Source organism: Coptis chinensis, chromosome 2, assembly GCF_015680905.1.
Source record: "Coptis chinensis isolate HL-2020 chromosome 2, ASM1568090v1, whole genome shotgun sequence".
Classification (NCBI taxonomy): Eukaryota; Viridiplantae; Streptophyta; class Magnoliopsida; order Ranunculales; family Ranunculaceae; genus Coptis; species Coptis chinensis.
The window spans coordinates 52,139,128-52,162,070 of record NC_141457.1 but is presented as its reverse complement, the minus strand read 5'-3'; positions in this window follow the sequence as shown (position 1 = coordinate 52,162,070).

Genomic DNA, 22,943 nt, shown 5'->3' with positions numbered 1-22,943 from the left:
TTGAAATCAGTAGTTGGATTGTTTGATGAGAAATTTGAAAAGATTCTCCGTTTTGTATTTATTGGATTTCTCTAGAGCCATATGTGGAAGAGACATCGTGCAAAGGGCGTCCGCCCTCTTGCATTGCTTCTGTGAGGGGCACCCGCCCTCCTTCCTCAAGCGCTCGAGAATTTTTTTTTTTTGTCTAGGATTGCACCTTCGGGAGCAGTCAAGCCATTGGATGGTCATTTAAAACTTGATTGCTCCCTAAATACTGATGAGTGCAGTTTAGGCTTGACTGCTACCTAAATACTAATTGGAGGTGTAGGGGAAATTCCGAGTATCCCCTGATCTTCCTCTGTGCCTTGTGATCTAGAATCCTTTGCTGAATAGAGAAGGGATGAGATGATGGTGAGTTCAGGGTTGAATCATTTGACGGCTGCCTACGTATCTCCTTTGTTCTATTGGAGAATCAAACCCTATTTTGCGTAGTTCCTAAAAGCAAATCCCTATGGTTTATATATAAAGGGCGACGAGAGTCGTAGGGTTAGGGTTGTCTTCCCCTTATGAGTTCCTTTCCATCTTTGGACTCTACCTTCCTATTAGGATTCCTATTCTTATGGAAGTATAAATCTAGACCATATCTTATGAGAGGTAAGTTTCCTTATTAATCATAATGTCCCATCGTGTATGGGAAGATTATATCTAAAAGGTAACTCATAAGATATGTCTTCACGATTCCTTCCTTATCATCAAAGATCGCTATCTTCAGTTTCCTTCTATTCAGGAACTGTCTATATCAATTTCTAACGACTGGGGTAACTGTTATGTTGGAAGGCGGTTAGTCATGTGCCTGGCACATGTCCACTAAACACTTGTCACACCCCGAATTTCGACAGAATTCGGAAAAACATTATTTGTTCCCGACTCTTCGATCTCCGAGGTGTGACGCACTTTCAACTCCCAAAAACCCATAAACAGTTTAAATATGCGGATAATAAAAACCAATAAAATTTTTAACTTAAACAAAAGTCTTCTTCATGACAAAGATTCACAAATAAGATTAGGTTACAACTCTCCTTTCAATAACTCTTTAATAAAATTTACAAATGAAAATACAAAAAACATTGTCTAGACTGAAATTCTATATCACCTCAAGGGAAAACAAAACAAATCCTGAGATGCAACGCTAACGCAAACCACAAGCAAGCAACCACTCTTCTTCAACACTAAACCTGTCAAAACTTATCAACTATGTTCATTGAATGAACACACCCGATAAGCAAACATGCAAATCGGGTCAAGATTATAAAATCTTTGGTGTGAGTAGCTCTAAAAACAACATATACTTATACAAATATATACATAATCCATACGGCAGTTAGTTCCTCCACCGAGGCGCCTTAACTTTCAACGACTAATATAACATACTCAAATACAATAATTAAGGCAAGTAGTTCCTCCACTGAGGCGCCTTAACTTCCCACTAACCACACAACAAACTATACGCATCATAAATAAGGCATGTAGTTCCTCCATCGAGGCGCCTTAGGTTCTAACTAAACAAATAACCAACCAAATATATTACCATAATTAGATTATTTCAGGCTTTCTTTGTGTGTCCCTAAAATCACGTCGTGTCTATGTCTTACCTAGTTTCCCTGGCTACCACAATCGCTACCCAACGCCGAACATGTACATCCACATGCCTCCCCTTATATACTGTACCACTCCGTGCGTAACCACCCTGAGCGGGATGCCGCACACCAGGTAAATCCTCACACGGAAGCCATTATATAAGTAATGCCCCTATTCGGCATAAAATATCGCACGTCTCGTTCCAATATTTGCGAACGGAATAATCAAGCCACTATTCGGCTACGATTGCCCAACACATGGGTCAATCAACATCTCATATATATACAACATCTTATATATCAACATCTTATATATCAAGCCACTATTCGCTCACGATTGCCCAACACATGGGTCAATCAACATCTCATATATATACAACATCTTATATATCAACATCTTATATATTAAATAACGCCACACAGGCGGATCACATGAGTTGTGGTAGTCGGGTTCTAGGATTTTCGTTACGTAATTTATTCAGGTGTCATCCATCTATGACTCATAATAATTCCACTATATCACGTGCAGGTCAATTACCTTATTGCACTAAGCCCCACTATTTAGAAATATCTCAATTATATCTCGTAACCACTTTTATTATTTCATGTGTCAATATATTATTGCACTACGCCACAAACCCGTGGGAAAATATCCACACATATTATACTACCTCATAGTAGCATCTCACAGATAAACTATAAAGCTTTTATACATCTATGTCTCCAAAACTATTGCATTCAATATATATATCCCAACATATTACATAGTGTCACAATATCAACGTCAAATCTTAATTAGATAATGACAACCAAATTTATATCAGCTTCCACAGCATTTCAACATTTGATTTGTCCATACAATTTACAACATAAAATGTAGCACAATTAAACAGTCTACAGTCCACAATCAAAGCCCAATATATATATACTTTACACACTACTCACGTCAAATCATAATTAGATAATGACAAACAACGTTATATAATGTTCGACAATATTTTATTACTATATTAGTCAATATAATCAAATATGTGAAAACCTGGAAAACAGTCAACATTCCACAGTCAACGGTCAACGGTCAAAGTCAACATGTCATGGTCAAAGTCAAACTGTCGTTTCCGTGTTTGACAGGTTCAGAGTCATAGCCATGGTTCATGGCTAAGGTCAAAGGTGCATGGTTCATGGGCTCATGACTAAGGTCGTGGTTCGGACCCAACTGGCCAAGCCCAAACCTTAGAACCCGAAAGTCTAAAAGTTGAGAAACCCAAATAGATCTATTTTAAGTCCAATGGACTGGCCCCAATCAATATTAGAAACTGGCCCAAAAACTTGAACTGAAACCGGCCCAATCAAAACAAATGAAACTAGCCCATAGAAACAAATGAAAGAAAACTGGCCCATGCCTACCAAAAATTAGAACTGGCCTAACAATACAACTAAGTTTTCGGCCCCAAAAACTAAAACTGAAATTTCGGCCCAACCACCATTGAAATTTCGGCCAAGCCACTAAAAGAATTTGGCCCAAACCAAACACTTAAACATTTCGGCCCAACTAACCAACCCAAAGCCCAACCATCTAAACCGGCCCAAAGCCCAAACCCGAAATTACTGTTCATCTTCTCCAACATCCTCCACCACCAGCAGCCACCAAATTTTCCGGCCACCCACTCCCATTTCATCATATCGGATTTACTCACAAACAAAAACCCTATAACTTTAATAAAGACAATAACTCTAATGTCAGTGATTCAACCTCTTCCTCAAACTAGATCTACAAAATGTCGACCTCCATTAAAGCTTGTTACAAGCTTCCAACCGCCACCATTTACATCCTAACATTCACACCTACATCAACAACCCCCCCCCCCCCTCCCCCCCAAATCTAAAACAAAACAGTTCAAACAATTTTACACGCATAAACCCCAAGTCCCAGTAATGGCAGTAACGCCATTAACTTCTCCCTCCAAGCTTCACTGCCCCGACATCACGCACTACACAACCCAACAACACCCCGCCCAAACCTCAACAACCAACATCCAAACAAATCAACAAAAGTAAAAACGATTTCGGAGCTCGCACCGCCATTAACGACCTGTACAAAGCTCCAACAGTTTTTGAACCGTCCCACAGTGCAAACATAAATATCTACACCACCACAGTATGGTTTCAAAACCAAAACCAGGAGAGTTCAAATACAAAACGATTTCTGTGGGCTGACGCCATTGATGCTCTGTCGAAGCTTCGACAGTTTACCCAATTTAACAAAGTTTCGACAGTTTATATCAAATCCGAATTCACTCGAGTTTTAACAACTCGACAACACGACGTCGAATCAAAACAATATAATGAACAGTAAAAACAGAAACATTAAACAGTATACCGATATGCGAAAAACTATAAATCCGGTGAAATAGCCAAATAGCTACTCACCTATATGAACAGCTCCTACGAATTCCTCCGAGTCCGAGCCGTCGCACTCCACCGCTCGAGCAAACGAGCTTCAAGCTCTGCCTCCATTTTTAATATATTATTATTCTCTTAACCCTATTTTCCAGAACAATGTGTTTATATACTTGGGTCCGAAACCCAAGCCCAACACAGACTCGGGCCCAAAAACCAGGCCCACATGTCCCGAGTCCAATCCGACGAATTTTGAAAATAAATAAATAATTAATTAATAAATAGAAAAATACGTATTTAAAAAATACGGGCGTTACAACACTCGTGCTAAGCATGAGATTACTTATTCACAGAACTAATACGATGGTCCTCGTCTCATTCTGGACATCTATAGTCTTAGGTTATTTCACATACACATGTCATCTGTTCAGTGACGGGAAATCCCCCTACAGATGCCCCCTCTCGTGCCATCTCGCACGTGGGCACTTGAAGCGACACTGCTTTTGGCGCGAGATTCCTTTTTCCAAAATTGTTGTTGGGAACTACTGACGTACCCAACTAATTTAAGGCTCTGAAAAGATGGCTCGAACAGACACGTCGTTTCCCGAAAAATGTAATGATAGCAGTTCCATCCCGAAAAGACGCACCAATTGGGCTCATCCTAACCGTCCATCTTATCTGTATATAAAAGATCTGGTGAGAGAACTTTCATTATCTCTTCTGCTGCCTTTTTCTGTATACTAAACCTTTTGATCTCCTGTTAGGGTTTAACCAAAGCTTGAAACTTTTCATCTTTCTCGATCATGGATCCCAACTGGTCACTTGTAAACTTCAGAGATCTTTCCTTCTTGGAACTGATCAGCGTGAAATTTCACATCCCTGAAGATATTGGCCTAGAGTGGGGGAGGTTATCTAATGAGTTGGCTTACAAAGAGGTGGTGCACCATTGGTCAACTTAAGGCCGGACTCACTCTTCCCTTCCACCCATTGCTATGAGAGTGTCTGATTTACTTCAATCTTGCTCTTGGTCAGGCAGCACCTCTATTTTATAGAACTGTTATGTACTCTGCCCTTCTCGCCAAGAGACATGGATTTGCTCTCAACCGTTGGGTGTTTGGCTACTTTTATGAGGTCCGGCATATTCGAGACCAATCGTACTATTACCTCATGACCAAAGACAAGAATTCTCCGATCGTCTTTTTTTAGTGGAAGCAGAGTGATGAAGATTGGGCTGATCACCACTTTCGTTTGTTGGGAGATGCTTGGGACATTCACCCCTCTGATGACGATGGTGAGCCCATGGGAATTCTTGTGCCCAGAAAACACACCCATGCTCCAACTAGTAAGTCTTCCTACTTAGGTACTTTATAACTTGATATAGGAGTTTTTTGCCTGAATATCTTTTGCTATTTTTCCTTAGATGACTCTTCCCCCTGGAATCAACTAACTGCAACTGATGCTACTACGGTGGACATTATCAAGAAGATCCCCAAGGAACAATGGATGCCTTAGGTGATAGTTCCTGATCCCACCTGTCTTTTTGAATATTTCAACATGTCTACTGAAGAATTGCCGCAACTTGTTCCTTGCTCTTCCCCCTTTAGGATCAATACTCTGAATTCTGGGCGCACAATACTTCCTCCTCCTGTTGATCAGGATGCCGGACTTCTTCCTCCTCTAGTTCAGGATGAATCCTCTTTCATTACTAGAAGAAGAGGAAATCGTAAAGAGAAGAGTTGAGTGGAGGTCTCGATTGATCTTTGCGATGTCGGGTTGATTCGGGGAGCTTGTCGATGATGATGATTGTGATCACTAAGCGGGGGGGCCCGAGCGCCTCATGAGCTGGCGGCGGCCGGCAATTTTAAAAGGGGAGTGCATGCATCCAGCCATTCTAAAATGAAGAGATCTAGTACCGCTTCTGATGTTGCCCCCTCTGGTAAGAAAACAAAGTTTTGCCTTCTCTCTGTTAGTGAAGATACACTTTTTAAGGTTCATGATAGTATTCCCCCACCTATTAAGTCTTGTAAGAATGTAGTTGTACTCCCACCAGTTCCAGTTTCTTCTACCAGTTCTGAACAAACTGGTGATAATGTCCTTCCTCTCTGATAATCGCAAGGGGAAGGGTATTCTTGCTGAAACCATTGCTGTAACTGTCGCTCTCCCTCCTCCTCGATCCAGTGATAGGAGGGGGTGAGTGACGTCATTCCCTTTTCGCCAAGATCTCCAGATTCTCCTGAGAGGGAGATGATTGCGGAGATGAGGTGTTGGGGACGAACTGATGAACTACCTATTACCAACAAGCACTCTATTAAGGATGTTGATATCGCGTTTGGAGTTCTGGAAGCTGCCCATCTTCATGTTGACAAAGTTGAAGCCAACATAGCTGGGACCTTGGACCTGTTATTTTGCCGATCTGCTGTTCACCTTGCCAAGGTAAGACTTTCTTCTCTGTTCAGTGTTTGATTTCTCTCATTGTGTTTTGATCTTACATATCCTATATTCTTTTCCAGTTTGTGAATAAATTTTTGACTATGAAAGAACCTATCTTTGCGGCCTCCTCTAATTCATCCACTGATGCCATGGCTACTGGTGAGCTGATCTGGGCAAAAGAGGCCGCTGAGAAGAGAACTGCGGAGCTGCAGCTCCAGGTTTACTAGCTCTTAGTGAAAGAAAAGAAATCTTATACTAGCTTCAAGAACATGAGGGACACTATCTCCAACCTTCGGAACTCTCTAGAGAAAGCCCAAAAAGGAGCTGCTGATGCTGCCACTTGGAAAGTGAAGTTCTTGGAACTGCGTGCCCACTTCAATACCCTACAAGCAAAACATGACTGATAAAAGGTAAAAAGATAGTTTTACCTACGCATAAGCTATGAAACTCAAACGCAAGTAAAAACTAAAACTATTTTCTACTTAATTATCAAAGTTTTCTACTCTCGATGCTATTGCAATATAGTTGGAATAGAAAGTTCGTTCCACTCCTAGTTCTTTAGAATTCACGTTAACTAAGATTATCAGTTCTATCAAAGTCAATGAGAGTACGGATTATATAATTATGCTAACAACGATGGGAAATAACGTAATTGAAATGTTCTAAATAATAAGATGGCAATTAAAATACTAAGGTTCGAATCTAGATAAAGAATTAGGGAAATTTGATTCCACCTTAACTTGACTTAATTTACTAACGAAGAATTGTCGTAATCCGAACTGCAATGCTTCCGCATAACAATTGGGCATTTCTAATCCCTAATTGTTCATGGTAATCTCTACCAACTAACAACTAGCATGTGAAGTAATCAAACCCATTCTCATGGTGAACTAATTACTTTCTAGAATGGAATAGAATATTACGAACTATTTTATGCTAACAACAATCAAGTTTTCATCAAGGCTTCTTCAAACCCCTCTAATGGAGATTTTAGCCTTGAATCATTAAACTATCATTTATATATAAACAATAACAAGACATAATAAAAGAATATAAATTTACTTATTTGATTTAAAATGAAAGTCTAATCATGCAAGATTGAATTAAAACTAGTAATGATTATTAACTAAATCTATGAATTAAAGCTAAAATGATTTAATGAAATGAAACTAGAATTATCAATAGCTAACTAACTTTATTGATCTAATGAATAATAACAATAAACTGATTCAAAACTGAATTCAAAACAAGGTAATAAAACTAATTAATGGAGTCTAAACTAATTTTTCTAATCTAGATCTAGTTATAAATAATATTCATTCTTTGTTCTAAAACTAATCTATTGGAATGAAAACTAATTCTATGAAGTAAAAAAACTAGATCTAAAACAAGTTCTTGGATAATTGCTAAGTAAAAAAAAACTAGATGCTTAAGAGCTTAGTCTTGTGTCTTCAAATGGAGGAGACAAGATCTACTTTTTCGTGCATGGGCTGAGGAGCCATGTTTTGGGCCAAAAAATCAAGCCCAAAACCCAATTTCTCCAGTCCACAGAGATCTTTTCAGCTAGATTTGACTTCAATAGCCTTTTTGTCTACTTTTGGTCCTCTAGTTGCATCAAGACTTAGACCATTAGAAAGGTCGTTTTGACGTAAGGTAGGCCCGATTCCGAGGTCTAAGTCCAAAGATACGGCTTCCGGAAGTTCTGCTGACTTTTGCGCACTATTTCTGCCTGCATTGACTTTGACTTTTTAGCTTTGATCGGACTTTAAATGGGCTTTTTCTCCTTGAATCTTGACCTTTTATCATATAACTTCTTAACAACCAACCTTTACTTCTTTATCTCGCAAAAGGGACGCATTTCTGCACATATTCGACTCCAATGCCTAAAATACACAAGAACACGATAATAATACTGACCTTACTTATTAATCACATAATTGGTCAAAAGCGATATTGTTAAAGGGGTTAAAACTATAGTTTTGGGCTTTTATCAAACCACCCCCAAATAGCATTTTGCTTGTCCTCAAGCAAATATGATAAATTAGAATAAGTGACCAAAAATGGAGTTCTAACTAATCTCGTTTCGCCGAGTGCGATTGCATTGACCATATGCAACAAGGCCTTAAACCACTAGGAATTCCCTAGTGGATGAGTTATAGCCTTGTGAGAGTTTTCCAGTGAAGGTACTCACAAACTTCATCTATACTACAACGACTGAGAAATAAAACTATTGTTTCCTTATTTATTGTCTCAATTATCTATACATCTCACTAGCAAATAATATAGAATAATCAAGTCGAAACCTAAGCTAATATATGTATAATAATCAATCATCTATGAATAAATATATATACAATGAGTAATACTATGAAATGTACTAACAGGTCCATTTCTGAAACTTTGGAATAGCGTCCTTAAGTAGGTCCTCACATAAATGTCAAGACAAAAACACTCTGATTTTTCCGCTCAAGTTTCACTACTCCAGTGTGCAGTGGGCACACTTTACCTTACAATCTCAAAGACACACAAGAAAGCCGAAGGCGATCAAACACATCTGCCACTTACTATCACACTAACCTATTTCTAATTGAGCTAAAGGTCTTATTTAGGTGTGGCGGGGATTAGGTGATGGTTTAAGAATGAAGGAAATGGATATTCAAAAAGAACTAGTCTGAGATAATAGAGTATTCATATTATGTAACTAGAGAAAACCTTGTTATTTACTTTTGCTTCTACACTTTGTTTCCATCCTTAGCCATTTTTTTCTTTTTCTTTGGTTTTTTGACTCCTTTGATTCTGTTTTTGGAGTTCTATCTCTTTTTTTTTTTTTTTTTTTATGGAAACTTTCTTTTCTTATTTGAAGCGACTAACAAATTCTTGATTGCAAGGGTCTTTCCCTTTTCTATTCTTCATCTCTATTCTCAGACTCATTCAAAAAGTGGGTAGGCTGATTTTTATTTTTATTTTGTTTTGTAAAAAGTTAAAGGATTTGCGGTTTATGAAAGGCTAAAGAAAGGCTCAAAGGGGCGACTAGCGGAAAATAAATTCATAAGGTTTGAATTTCTGGCTATATCGATCCAAAGAGGGCCTAAATTCTCGCTTAGGATATGGTATAGTGAATAAGTAAGTGGACGTGTGATTTCTCTATTCGGAATTTACTTCTTCCTTGTGTCATTTCTCAAATGTTTCACTCATATAAGGTTTTAGGCTATATTCTCACAGGATTTGTAGAATAAGTACTCTAGCCTAGATTTCAAAAACTTACTGCCAACAATCATAGATACTCATACAATATATTTATAGAAAGATGCAATGATTATTACCTACATATTAACCTAAGTTTCTAAAACTATTCTAATGCAAAAGCTAACGTGAAACTTCTAGATTATTAAGAGCATAGAGAAAGAAACAATACCAATATTCATAAGTGTATAGCATAAACTTTTTATTTATATTTTTGAATTTTTGAATTTTTTTCTAGAAAACAAGTGCATATTATACATATCTATATCCTAACAGATGCCTTAAATTATGCGTGTTCTATGCCACCCCCCAAACAAGAAGCATGCTTTGTCCTCAAAGTATTGAAATAAAAAGAGTAGAAAAATATCATGGAAACGCGTGAAATTTTGGAACATCTGCAAAACAAAGTTAAAACATACTAATATATAAAATTAAAAACATACGCAACTCTATATGAGTTCCACCCGTTATGGGGCTACAAGAAGTAAATTGCTTGGGACATAAGCAGACACGAACAAAAATAAAAACTTACCTCCTCTCAACGTTTAAGCATCATCCTCCTCCTCCTCTTCTATAAAGAAATAAGGTTCCTTCGCATCCTGCCATGCCATGATGATTTGCCAGGCTTCACGCCATTTATCATCTATGATTGCTAACCTGTTAAGCGCCACTTGGTCAGATGGGGTGTAAGGTGCAACCTGATGAGATTGTATCCTCCACCCTTGCCAAGTCATTGCACGGAAAGATCAAATAATACAATTGGTGGGTCTCACAATGTCGACCCCAACCCAATCCGTGAAGCGGGCACAAAAAATAGGGAAGAAACATAGCATAATACGACAAACTAAAACAGGCATAAGAAGGTACTTATGCCTCATGCTATAGGCTCGTGCTAAACTAGACATTAGGGTATGGGGAATATCATAGAGTATACGTCCCCCAGCTAAAGCAAGAAAAATATCACAAGTTTTGTCATTCACAGAAGAATAATGTCATTCCCCTCTAATGTTTAGCATTATCCAAAACATAACAGTGCCCACGTTTATGGATAGGCTACCAAGGGTGACGTTATATTTCCTTAATTTGGTCCTCTATCCTAAAGATTCCTACCCCATAATGCTCATGCAAATCCTCATAGTTATAAAGGTACATATTATCGACCAAATAGGCCTGTGAGTCTTATATTTCAGCGGGCATAGCAAGTCCAAGAACAAAGGCTATCAAGAACCTGGTAATTTCCATTTGTTCATCCTTAATGGTGATAGAGAACACTTGTTCTCCATCTGGTCTATCAAAGAACTTACAATTATCATAAAAATAAGATATAAGTGCAGGAGAATAAAGTTCATCAGGTCTTACCATTAGCGGTTCCCACCCTACGTGTATGATCACCCCGCGGAACCAAGCACCATAGGTGTCGCTTCCCAACAAGTCTTCGAAAGACTGCTAAGGTATGACTGTAGGAGATGCCATCATAATAACTACTCTCTAGAAGAGCCGCAAATGACCCGGGAAAACTCTCCAAAAATCAGAAAATTTTTAGGGTTTGCGGAGGTCAGGGCACGCGCTCCAAAATGACCTTTAAGGGGCGGGTCTTTCAGTCCAAATCGAAGTTACAAGTGTTTGGTAGCTAAAGGGCGCTGTGTGTGTGGAGTAGGACGAAAGTAAAAACAAAAAGGAAAAATGTAGAGGTTCAGGGTGAGAGATGAAAGTAAGATGTGTGGGTTTTGTGTGTAGAATGAATCAAGTATATATAGGGTTTTAGTTTCTAAAACAAATTAACAAGTTGCCCAAAAAATTTAAGGCAATTTCCGGAAATAAAATATTTTCAAAACCTAAAACGGAAACAACCCAGATTCATTATTCCAAAACCAACCTAAAATCTTTTAGATTGAATTTAGAATAGCAACTTCCTAACTCATTGAAATTTCATCCTACCACAATATCTAATCATAACCACACCAATAATAGCAACATTCTCGACCAACTCATTGCAAAATTACTTCTAAAATGGTGGATCAGATAAAACCAATGCTAAAAATAATAATACCACCCCCAAACAATTCGGGAATGTGGGATTTACGCAAAAATCATCGCATGCTTAGACAAAACCCAAGTTAAATTAAAATATAAATTTAAATAATAATTAACTACATAATTTAAATTTAACTACTGAATTTAACAACTTAACATCCAATCTACTAAAAACAATAAAGACAACATCAAAACAACAAATTTATAAAACAGAGTTTAGGATGGAAATACCAACACCTTACCCACAAACAAATTTTATAGAACAGAGTTTAGAAAATTTGTTTTAAATGTGGGTCTTTTAAAGTCAGATTCCCGAGACTTCATCTCTAACATATGTATATAATGAACATGCAGTTTACCATATATCAACAACCGAAATAGTTGTGGATCTTGCCATAAATAAATAACATGGAATGCACTCCCAAACAGAATCAAGCACCAAGATTTTCTACTACGCAACTTAGTGAAATGAAAGCGAAGTCTGATAGACCTAGAACGTAACCGAGCAAACACCTTTTTCTTCATCTTTGAACGAAAGGGTGTCCAAGTGAATGATTGTGAGAAAATGGATGTTTGTGGAGGATATGTTGGATATGTATAAGTTTTAGAAGGAAAGAATGGGAATATGGGTTTAGCACAAAACTCATTCATGGTGTAGGTAGGGACTGTCTCAATTCTGAAAATGAAGGTGTCAAGTGCCATTTCCTTGGGAATTATTTCTGTATTAGGAGGATTTAGAAAATCATGAAGCATAGGAGAAACAAGAGGGTCAAGTGCAAACTCAAGGTTCCTTTGAAAAGGTGGAAGGTGGGGAAAATTAGTGATGGAAGATGAATGAGTGACAGAATGATGTGAGGTGGGTGAATGGTGGTTAGCTATAGCTCTCAGGTCTAGATCATTACAAGCTTGTAGATATACAAGACATTCTTCAATAGGTGGGTTAGAAGAATCACTGGGATAGAGTGTGAAAAATTCATCTTCCGTCATAGCGTCAAGGGATGAATGGATGTTGACAGGGAGGGACTCGCGAGGTGGCAAGGAAGAGTTGCAAAAGAGTCTAAGGAAATCTTCCTAAACTTCTCGGGAGTTCTCGTCGAAGTTGAAACTTCCAAAGGAAAGGAATTTGTACATCTGATTATCAGGAAACGTGGTTTTGAAATAATCTTAAGCTAAGTTCTTGATCATGCTAACCTCTTCATCCGAAGTCATATCTGGGAACTATTTTGTCATTTTAAAAACATTTACCTCAACAGAAAGATGGCCAAAAGACATGGACATCGAACCATCACAGCAGTTTATGAGCACGTTGGTAGTAGTCAAGAAAGGACGCCCTAAAATGATCGGAAAAGAGTCATTAGCGACTTTTATATTGAGGATAACAAAATCAACAGAATAGTAGAAATCCTGAACCTTAACAAGCACGTTTTCAATAACACCCTTAGGATACTTAATAGACCGATCAGCTAATTGCAATGTCATTTTAGTAGGTTGCATCTCCTGTAGACCTATTTGTTTATAGAGATAATAAGGTAGTAAGTTAACACTCGCCCCCAGGTCTAACAGCGCGGTCGTCGTGTGGGAATCTCCTAAGGTGCATTGTACAGTAGGATGACCAGGGTCCTTATACTTAACGATTCCATTATGTTCGGTTAAAGTTGGAAACTATTCAGTAAAAAGGCGTCTTTAGGAATATTTGTCTTACGCCTAGTAGTGCACAACTCTTTAAGAAACTTAGCATGGTGAGGTAACTTTTTAATTGCTTCCAGAAAGGGTAGGTTTATCGTTAGATTTTTGAAAACCTCCCTAATCTCATCGAAATTCGTATCCTTGGTTAACATGACTAATCTCTGGGGAAACGGTGATTTCTCTCTATATTTAGCGTATGGATCAACAGGATGTCTAACCTTGGCTTTTTGTTTCTTAGGTTGTAGTTTAACTGGTACCTCTACTGGGGTAGGATCTTCAGTTATTACTTCGGTATCTAGTACAATATCCGGTGTAAGGACTACTGGTGGGGTAAGTACAAGCATAGTTATGGCATTATCAACCACTCTGCCATAACGGAGAGTGGTGATGGCCTTGAGCTCACCTACGTTTCCATTTTCATTACTAGTATTACCGTTTACCTCAAAGGCTGTGTTTGTTGTTTTAGGATTTGGTATCGCTTGACCTGGAAACACGCCTTTGGGTTGTACTTTCTCTTAGGCTAACTGCAGTAAGGAAAGTTGGATGGACTGTAAAATCTATTGTTGGGTTTGCATAAAGGCATCGAAACGATCCGGTTATGGAGGAGTGTTTGTTACAGGTTGTGTGACAGGAACTATGTCACGTTGATTATTAACAGGTGGGTTGTGATAGTTATGATTAACCGGAATGATACCTCTATTAGCATTATAATTATTATTGTTATAATTATTATAATTCCCTTGTCCTTGTCCTTATCTCGGTGGAGCTGGATTGTAATTGATTGCTGGCCTAACATTTTGATTATTATACGCTGGATGTGTAACTTGTTAATTATTTCTCCAACCGTAGTTGGGGTTTTGTCGCCAAGGTGCGTTAGGTTCGCTATTAATGGAACAAACATTGTCCGAATGTGCGGATTGTTGTTCATAGACTATAGAACAATAGGAGTCGGGATGCGCAGGACTCAAACAGAAATTACATGGAATAGAGTTGATATTCATTACAGGGGTAGGCTTTTGTTGAACAGAAATAGCTTCTACCTTTTTAGTGAGGGATTCAATTAGAGTTTTAAGCTCAGGATCGGATTTAACCTCAAACATACTGGTAGCCTTAACTGTTGAAGAAGAACTAGCGAAGCGGGAGATGTCGTCAGTACCCCCCCCCCCAGTTATTATTATGCTTTGTTTGATCTTCTAAAAATTTATAAGCCTTTGAGGCTCCTTTACTGAGGAAACTACCCCATTCATCATATCAAGGACCTCCTTATGGTGGTGTAATAGTCCCTTGAAAAAGGCACGAACTAACGTGTCTTTGGCGAGGTTATGATGTGGACACTCTATAAGAAGGTGAGTGAAACGATTCCAAGCCTCTGAAAAGGATTCATGAGGATTTTGTCAAAAAAAAATGAATCTTGGAAAGCATTCCATCTGTCTTCAGTGGTGGATAAAAATGTTCCATAAATAGTTGAACAAGTTTGGCCCATGAGTCCACAGAATTAGGCGCTTGGCCAGTTAACCAAGATGCCGCCTTGTCGGCTAGGGTAAAAGGAAACACCCTCAGTTTAATTTGTTCCGCACCAACCGTAGGATGATGGAATGTGGTAAGGACTTGTTCAATCCTATGCATGTGCTGATAAGGTTTTTCATGGTCTAACCCATGAAAAACGGGTAACAAATTAAATATATTTGGGGGGATTCTGAAATCCCCCACTAGGTCTGCAAGAACGATGCAAGATTTCGGTCTATCGTTCAAAGTTTTGTAAAAGTCAGAGAGAGGAGACTCTCTTTCTTCAGCCATTATTTCAGGTGTGGTGTGCGGTATACTGGATAGGTGTGTGTGTTGACGTTCACAATAGATTACGCTAGTCGTTTTTTCTCTACCTGACCTTAATCTCATGTAAGGCTAAGTCCAATATTAAATAAACATGACAACAGTCAAAACAACCCTGATATGCTAGTATAAATCCTCTAACAGGAGATGCGAGGAGTGGAAGAAAGAAGTACCTGAATGCCTCCTTGCTTCGCTTATGAATAGCGTCTTGTATATGCGAGCTCAGTGTAATTAACAAGTTAGAAACACTGAATAACTTGAAGAAATAGAAATTTGGACTAACCTGTGAAAATCAGGTTGTGCAAGAAGAGGGCGTGGGTCACGCTCCGAAATGGCCTTGGTAGGGCGCGGGTCATGCTCAAGTCTATTTCGAGTTCCAGGCGCTTCAGCGCAGGGGGCGCTCGAACTTTGCCTTGATAGGGCGCGGGTCGCGCTCAGGTCCAACTTGAGTTCCAGGCGCTTCAGTGCTAGGCGCACTCAAAATTTGCCTTGTATGGGCGCGGGTTGCGCTCAGCCTATTCTTGCGAAAAAAATTTAGTTTCTGAACCAAACGATCACAGTTAGAACCAAACAAGGGTGGGTGGATTTAACGGGACTTTGGGAAGACTAACAATACTAATGAAAACAATTCTAAACGGAACTAAGATGGCAGCGGCTCCATTTGATAAAAGGTAAAATAAATAGTTTTACCTACGAATAAGTAACGAGACTCAACCGCAAGTAAAACTAAAACTAATTTCAGCTTATGTTATCAAAGTTTTTCTACTCTCGATGCTATTGCAATATAGTTGGAATTGAAAGTTCTGATAGGGTAATATACTAAAAGCATTACTTTTGTATTAACTCTAATTCTTTATATTTTGAATGAGAATCATATGGGCAAATGTTATGCATATTATATATGTTATTAGTTATATGCATGTGTCTAATACTTTATGTTGTAGATAATATGGTGTGTGGTGACACACAGAAGATCATATCATCAGTACCTTATAAAGTATAAGTAATTGTTTACAACCTAGATGGATTTGGACAAACCATTGGTACAGTTGTAGTATAATCTGGTATTAGTCTATCTTGACTATAGGATTACACTAGTATACTTTGTGTATTGAACAGGACCAAGTGAGGTTGTTTCTCTTTATACTGACTATATAAGAGAACAAACACTTCTGTTATTATGAACGCTTGTGTAGGAACCATTATGGTTTCGCCGAATGATTTACTAGGAACCGCGAAACACCCACGCGCAGCAGAATAAGGGGTGTCACGGTTTGATTAGAAATTTACCTTTAGATCGGCTGTGATAACTCTAAGAATCCAATAGCTATGAAATCAGCAACCACCTCTTGATCTTCTGTTATATTCCTTTCAATAGATTGGACGTTGTGTGGGCAACGATCTACCAACCCCTTTCTTTCTCACAAAGCTAGAACCGATTTGGATCTATCTTTTCTTGCCTCTCTTTTCAATCAAGATGAAGAGTGAATTTCGGCCAAGAAGAAAGGTTTCTATTTATAGGCTACAACAGGGACCATGAGGAGAAATTAGGGTTGGGCCTCCTGACGGGCTTGGGCTTCCCATATTTACCCAGAACACACGGCCCAAGTCCGTCAACAAATGGCTTATTCCACTAAAGGCCATTGTTGCACTACCGCCCTAATCCCAAATTACGTGTCAGCATTTATGGGCTCCATATTATATGCTTGTGGATCTCCCTGTGTTTAAGATATCGAATGTCCGTTGATTAAGTCAAGTTACTGACAACTACATTAATCAACTTCTTATGTCCTTGAGTAGTACCACTCAACCTCATTGTCATGTTGGATCAAATCCACCTGCAGAGTTTACACGACAATCCTTATGAGCTCCTCAAGGGGACATCATCAGCCCGACTTCTTGTGGGACACAGATTCCTTCTATAATCAACAGCACACCTTACATACAATGTCATTACCCAATCCATCGAGTTTGTTGATTCACAAATGAATCTCACTCATTGATGATTTAAAGCAATGTACAATGCACATAAGTGCCCGTTATTATATTTAGATTAAGAGGACAAGCATCCATAATAACATAGGTGATAAGCACCCAAAAGTGTATTATGAAACCCCGTTGAGACATATAAATTTGGTTAACTATGTGTTTAATAATCATGAAATAAATATGTTTTCATACTTTTGCAGGTATTCGCAGTAGACATGGAAATATGGTTTAAACCTGCGAAAAGTACGATGAACGACATATATATGAAATCTTCCAAATCCGCACAGAAGCATCAAACTTCCGAAGCTCCTACCTCTTGAACCAGGACTCCGAACACAACAAGTGAGTTGCTCAGACAATCAGGACGATGAACTCTACGCATAGGCGGGAAGTTGTAAAATTGCCCAAAGACCGGACCGCCACTAGACTGCACATAGGACCCACTATACAGGCCGGCAAGATTGGATGAGTCATCAATCATGGAGCATGTCAAGACAAAAATGACAAATTATTGGTGCAAAGTTGACACCTTGCATGTAATTAATTAGATTAGGTGTTAATAGTGGAAAAAAAGGCAAGGTGTCACTTTGTTTTAATGTGGTGGATAAAAATGAAGTAAATGTGGTTTGATGTTTCACATGGGAGGAAATGAGATGTCTCTCAAATGAAGAAGAAAACAAAACAAGGGGGGGGGACACTCCATTTACTCCCTTGACTTCTTTTTCTTACCTTGTATTATTTTAGTTCCTTAGTCATTTTTATTAATTTAGTTTTTAGTTTTGTAAGAAAAGCTTGTAATAGTTTTAATGGAGGAAACTTTGGTTTTCTTCTAGGAAATAAATAAAAATCAAGTGAGTTTAGATAGTTAGTTTTCTTTTTCCTCTTTCTCTCTCTCTTCTTGTATTTCCAACAAGTAATCTTTTGTCCCAAGGATCATGAGTTAACTTCCCTTAGGGGAGTTAATCCAACTCATGTGAGGGAAACTATTTGTTGTTGGGTTGGTAAGTTGTTTAGGAAGAACAACTAAACCTACATCCTATCCCAAAATGATAGTTGGTGTAGTGTCTAGTTAGGAATCAAAGTGATGAGCTTAGAGATAAGTCATTGCTTGGTTCCACTTGCTAACATATATGAGCTTAGAGATGAGCCATACATGCTAGGGATCAAGTTTTCTTCCATTATGGCTTGTCTATGAGTCTAGGAAGAATCAAATAAACCTATTCAAATCAACATCAAAAAAGTTAGTTTCACATGAGGAGGATTGGCTCTCCACCTTTTCTTTAGCAATTGTATTTTTGTCTTAGTTTCATGATTTCTAATCTTAATGTCTTTCTTTAATGTTTGTGTAGAAAGAAACTTAGGATTTGTATTAACTTACTCACTAGTTCCCTAAGAGTAAAAACCAAATTGTAGTTGTCCTAGACTTTAGGTTAGATCGAATCCTTACTTCAACTTTACGAACACGAAGATCGTGAGTAAGGAAAACTTTGAATTCGCTCTTTCGCCAAATTAGAGAGTCAAATCACTAACGTAGTAAAAAGATAATATTAAAATGGCGTCGCTGCTATTCTAAAGGCATAGGACTTGTGCTACAGATTGGAATTTGCATCAAGGGGGAACCCCCACTCTCTTCCTTTCTTCCCTTTCGATCTTTTTACATTTTTTTTTTGTTATTTTCGAATTTTCTCTCGTAAACAACCTGTTCGCTCACGGATTTTTTGCTGTACTTCTAGGTACCAAAAGTTAGGACTGGGAAAGTACACTCCAGGCGATTATAAGGGTGCTGTGAAAAGTTGAACTGATTGTAACATCATTGACACGCGTGCGTGGTATTGGACACGCGTCCGCTGGTCTAACCCGCGTCCGCGAGTGTATTTGTTTTGTTGGTGCTCAGAATTTACCTCTAGCATCCTCTGATCTATCTTGATCCATATCCAGGCCTAAATCTCTGGACCTGTAACTGAAAATTCAACTATTCTATTGGGATTAATCACGTCGACGATTTGAAACGTTTGTTTCATTTCTTTGGCGGAATAGCGGGAAGCTACAGGTTCCAAAGTTTAATTTTTTTTATTTTGCTGCATGAATGTCATGTACGTAGTTATTATAAATTAGTTTATGGATTATTATTTACGTCTTAGGCTAGAAATATGCATGAATCATGTTAATACGCCCGTAAATATTTATATGCGATTAAGTGGGTATGAATTGCATATTAATGTATATGTACATACCAATGGTACTGTTTTGCATGGTTATCTATATTTATATGTATAAGTGTCTATTATTGCATGTTTAGTATTTCTCTACGTATACGTACACGGTATTGTCTAATAAGTCGATTTTGTCAAGAAAGAGAAGAACATTCCAACGAGGGTTAAAATCTGAGTTGGGTAAGTTGTTTCTAAACCCTATGGGGTAAAGCTGCTCTCTATATAACACTCGCAATCTCAATGAGTATTGTCGAAATCGAATTATTATGCAATACAAGAGTCGTATTTTAGTTTCTGTATAATACCTTGCATGTTTAGTTTTGTCGTATTTATCTGCGTACGTATACTATTTTCACATGCTAATGTATTTAGATACGTATGAGTGATTCAAATTTGCCTGTTACTGTTGATATACATTTACGTAATATCGATTTACAAATTAGTGTACATATACGTATTACTGATGTATATTTGCCTGTACGTATGGAAGTATTTATCGATGACACAAGCTTACCTATTCGTATAGCTATACGTATGAGTAGAGTACCTTCACATGCTACTGCACCTAGTATTGTATGAGTATATCGTATTTGCATGTTTGTATTTTCACCCTTGCATAAATATTTAAAAAAAAAAAAAAAAAAAAAAAAAAAAAGTTAAAATTAATACCGCCTTTGCATAAATTTTAATTCCATAAATCTTAATCATATTCCAACGGTGTATAGGAAACTTGAAAGATTGAGGTTACTTAATTAGAACCGTGCTCGCACGGAAAGCCTCCCTCATATCTCTAGTGACACGGCCGTTGGTTTATGCACACGTATTCTAGCTTCATCGCTATGTTAGTTAGCGGCTTAGGCCAACGTTGTTCAACTCTAATGCTTAAAGATAATAATAAAATTCGAGTACTACTAAAGTCCTTCTGTAAATTAGATCTAATTTTATGCTTGCATAAGATTAAGGTCTGGTTCCACTAAAGAAATTGAACATACGTATCATCGAAAAAAATACGATAAGCAATTGCGTAAGTTATCACCTAAAAATTCTTCTTCTTCTGTTAATTACCTTAATCACGATCCTTCGTCGCCATTAACTTCTGTCGTTATGGCCGACGATCCTCCACCAGCTGAGAAGCCCCTATCGGACTTCTATACTGCATTACAGGAAGGACCTTCTTCCTACATCAAACTTGAGGACATTGTCGGTGATTTTCGTATCCCGCCAAACGTTTTTAGTTTGTTACCTATATATCATGGTTTGGATCACGAAAAACCTTACAATCATCTTCGTAGGCTGCAACAAGTGGCCACAACATTTCACCATCCAGCAGTCTCTAAGGAACAACTCTTGCTTCGGTTGTTTCCATTCACTTTAGCGGAGAAAGCGTCAATTTGGCTAGCAGGACAATGACCCACGATCCATAGACACATGGAATAAACTAGTTCAAGCTTTCATGCTTCAGTTTTACACTCGAGAAAAAAACCGAAATGCTTGAGAAAATTCAATTCTTTTCGTCAAAATCCTCATGAATCCTTTACGGAAGCATGGAGTCGCTTTTATCGATCTTCTATTAGAATGTCCTCATCACCAATTTGGACAAAGTCTGTCCTTGTTCGTTCATTCTTTAATGGTCTTTCTGATCATCAAAAAGAAACTCTTGATATAATGAACGGCGGTTGCTTCATAGACAAAGGAGCTACTGAAGCTTATACTTTTCTTGAAAAACAAGCGAAAAAAGGTACACACTGGGCTAACACTGAGTCGTCTAGGTCATCAAAGGACAATGTTACAAAGGCCACATCTATTTTTGAGGTAAAACCCGATCCCGAAATAAAAAATTAGATAGAATCCCTAACTAAAAAAGTAGATGCCCTTGCAGTTCAAGTAAACGATCAACTACCAAAACCAGTCATGAACGTTGACACCGCCCCATGTGTCCTTTGTCTTAGTCCTGACCATCATGATACATATTGTCCCTTGGTATATGCTTCCCCTACTCAACAATCGGAGGAGGCATGTGCATTCAACATTCCCAATGCACCGTGGAGACAACATCCGAATCTCGCTTGGCGCCAAAATAACCAACAAATGGGGGCTCCTCCAGGTTTCGCTAATCCACCTGTTCGACCTACCAACAATTTTATTCCATACCGCCAAGGAAATAATCAACAATACCAACAAGGTCAATTTCAAAATAATTCCAATGCTAATTATCAAACCAACCGCAGCCTTGTTCCAGCTAATCCAGATACCAACTATAATCAGCAACTTCTAAGCAATAGTCGAGAACTACTACCTGTTGCACAACCTGCGCCACCCGTTACGGATAGGACAAACAAGACTTTCTTGGCTTACATGAACCAACAGTCTCAAATTTTAACGTATATCCAACAATCACTTCAACAATTGGCACAAGAAAAGAGTCAGAAAGGCGTGTTTCCTGCACAAGCAGTTCCAAACCCTAAACCAGCAAACACGGCCTTTGAACTCACCAATGCACCTGGTACAAGCACCCCCAACCAAGGTGAGGTGCATGCAATCACTACTCTACGATCTGGAAAAATAGTAGACAATCCAATACGTATGTCAGATAATCAACCAAAGGAATCCGAAGGTTCCAATGAATCTATTTCTAATAATGAACCTACGGAGGATTCCCCAGATCCAACAAAGTCAACAACTCCGAATGTAGGAAACAAGCAAGTAAACCCCTTTGTCAAATTCAGCCCTAAGGCACCGTTTCCTGCACGCTTGGCAAAGAATAAACCTGATGAGAATTTTGCTGAAATTCGAGAGACTTTTAAAAATTTGACAATCAACTTACCTTTTCTCGATGCCTTAAAACTATTACCAAAACATGCAAAATTTCTGAAAGATATGTGCACCAAATGTTCCTCAACAAGCGTTTCTCACCGAACAGTTTCCATCCATCACAGAACACAATGGTATAGTCAAATACAAGGACCCTGGTAGACCAACGGTTCCATGTACCTTAGGTGACAAATATACGGCTACTACGCTTCTAGACCTAGGAGCTAGTGTGAACTTACTTCCATATTACTTATTCAAACAACTAGGTCTTCATGAGAGCAAACCTACCACCATGACTCTACAGTTAGCCGATCGTTCCATAAAATATCCAAAAGGAATTGTGGAAAACGTCCTCGTAAAAGTCTAAGACTTTTTCTATCCTGTTGACTTTGTTATTTTGGATACAGAAGTTGCATGTGATTCCATTCCTATTATCTTAGGACGTCCATTCCTAGCAACTGATAATGCTCTTATTAACTGCAGGGATGGTTCAATGACCATGTCCTTCGGAAATCTATCGGTCGAGGTGAATGTGTTCAAGTTAATGAAACAAATTCCAGAGCCTGACATTGATGGTGAGGTCAACAGGGTTGACAGCATTACGCAAGAGTATTTAACAAACTCTTTTTCAGAAGATGAAGTGTATCAATTTCTTTCCTTTAGCGAATCCGAGTTTGAGGACGATGATTAT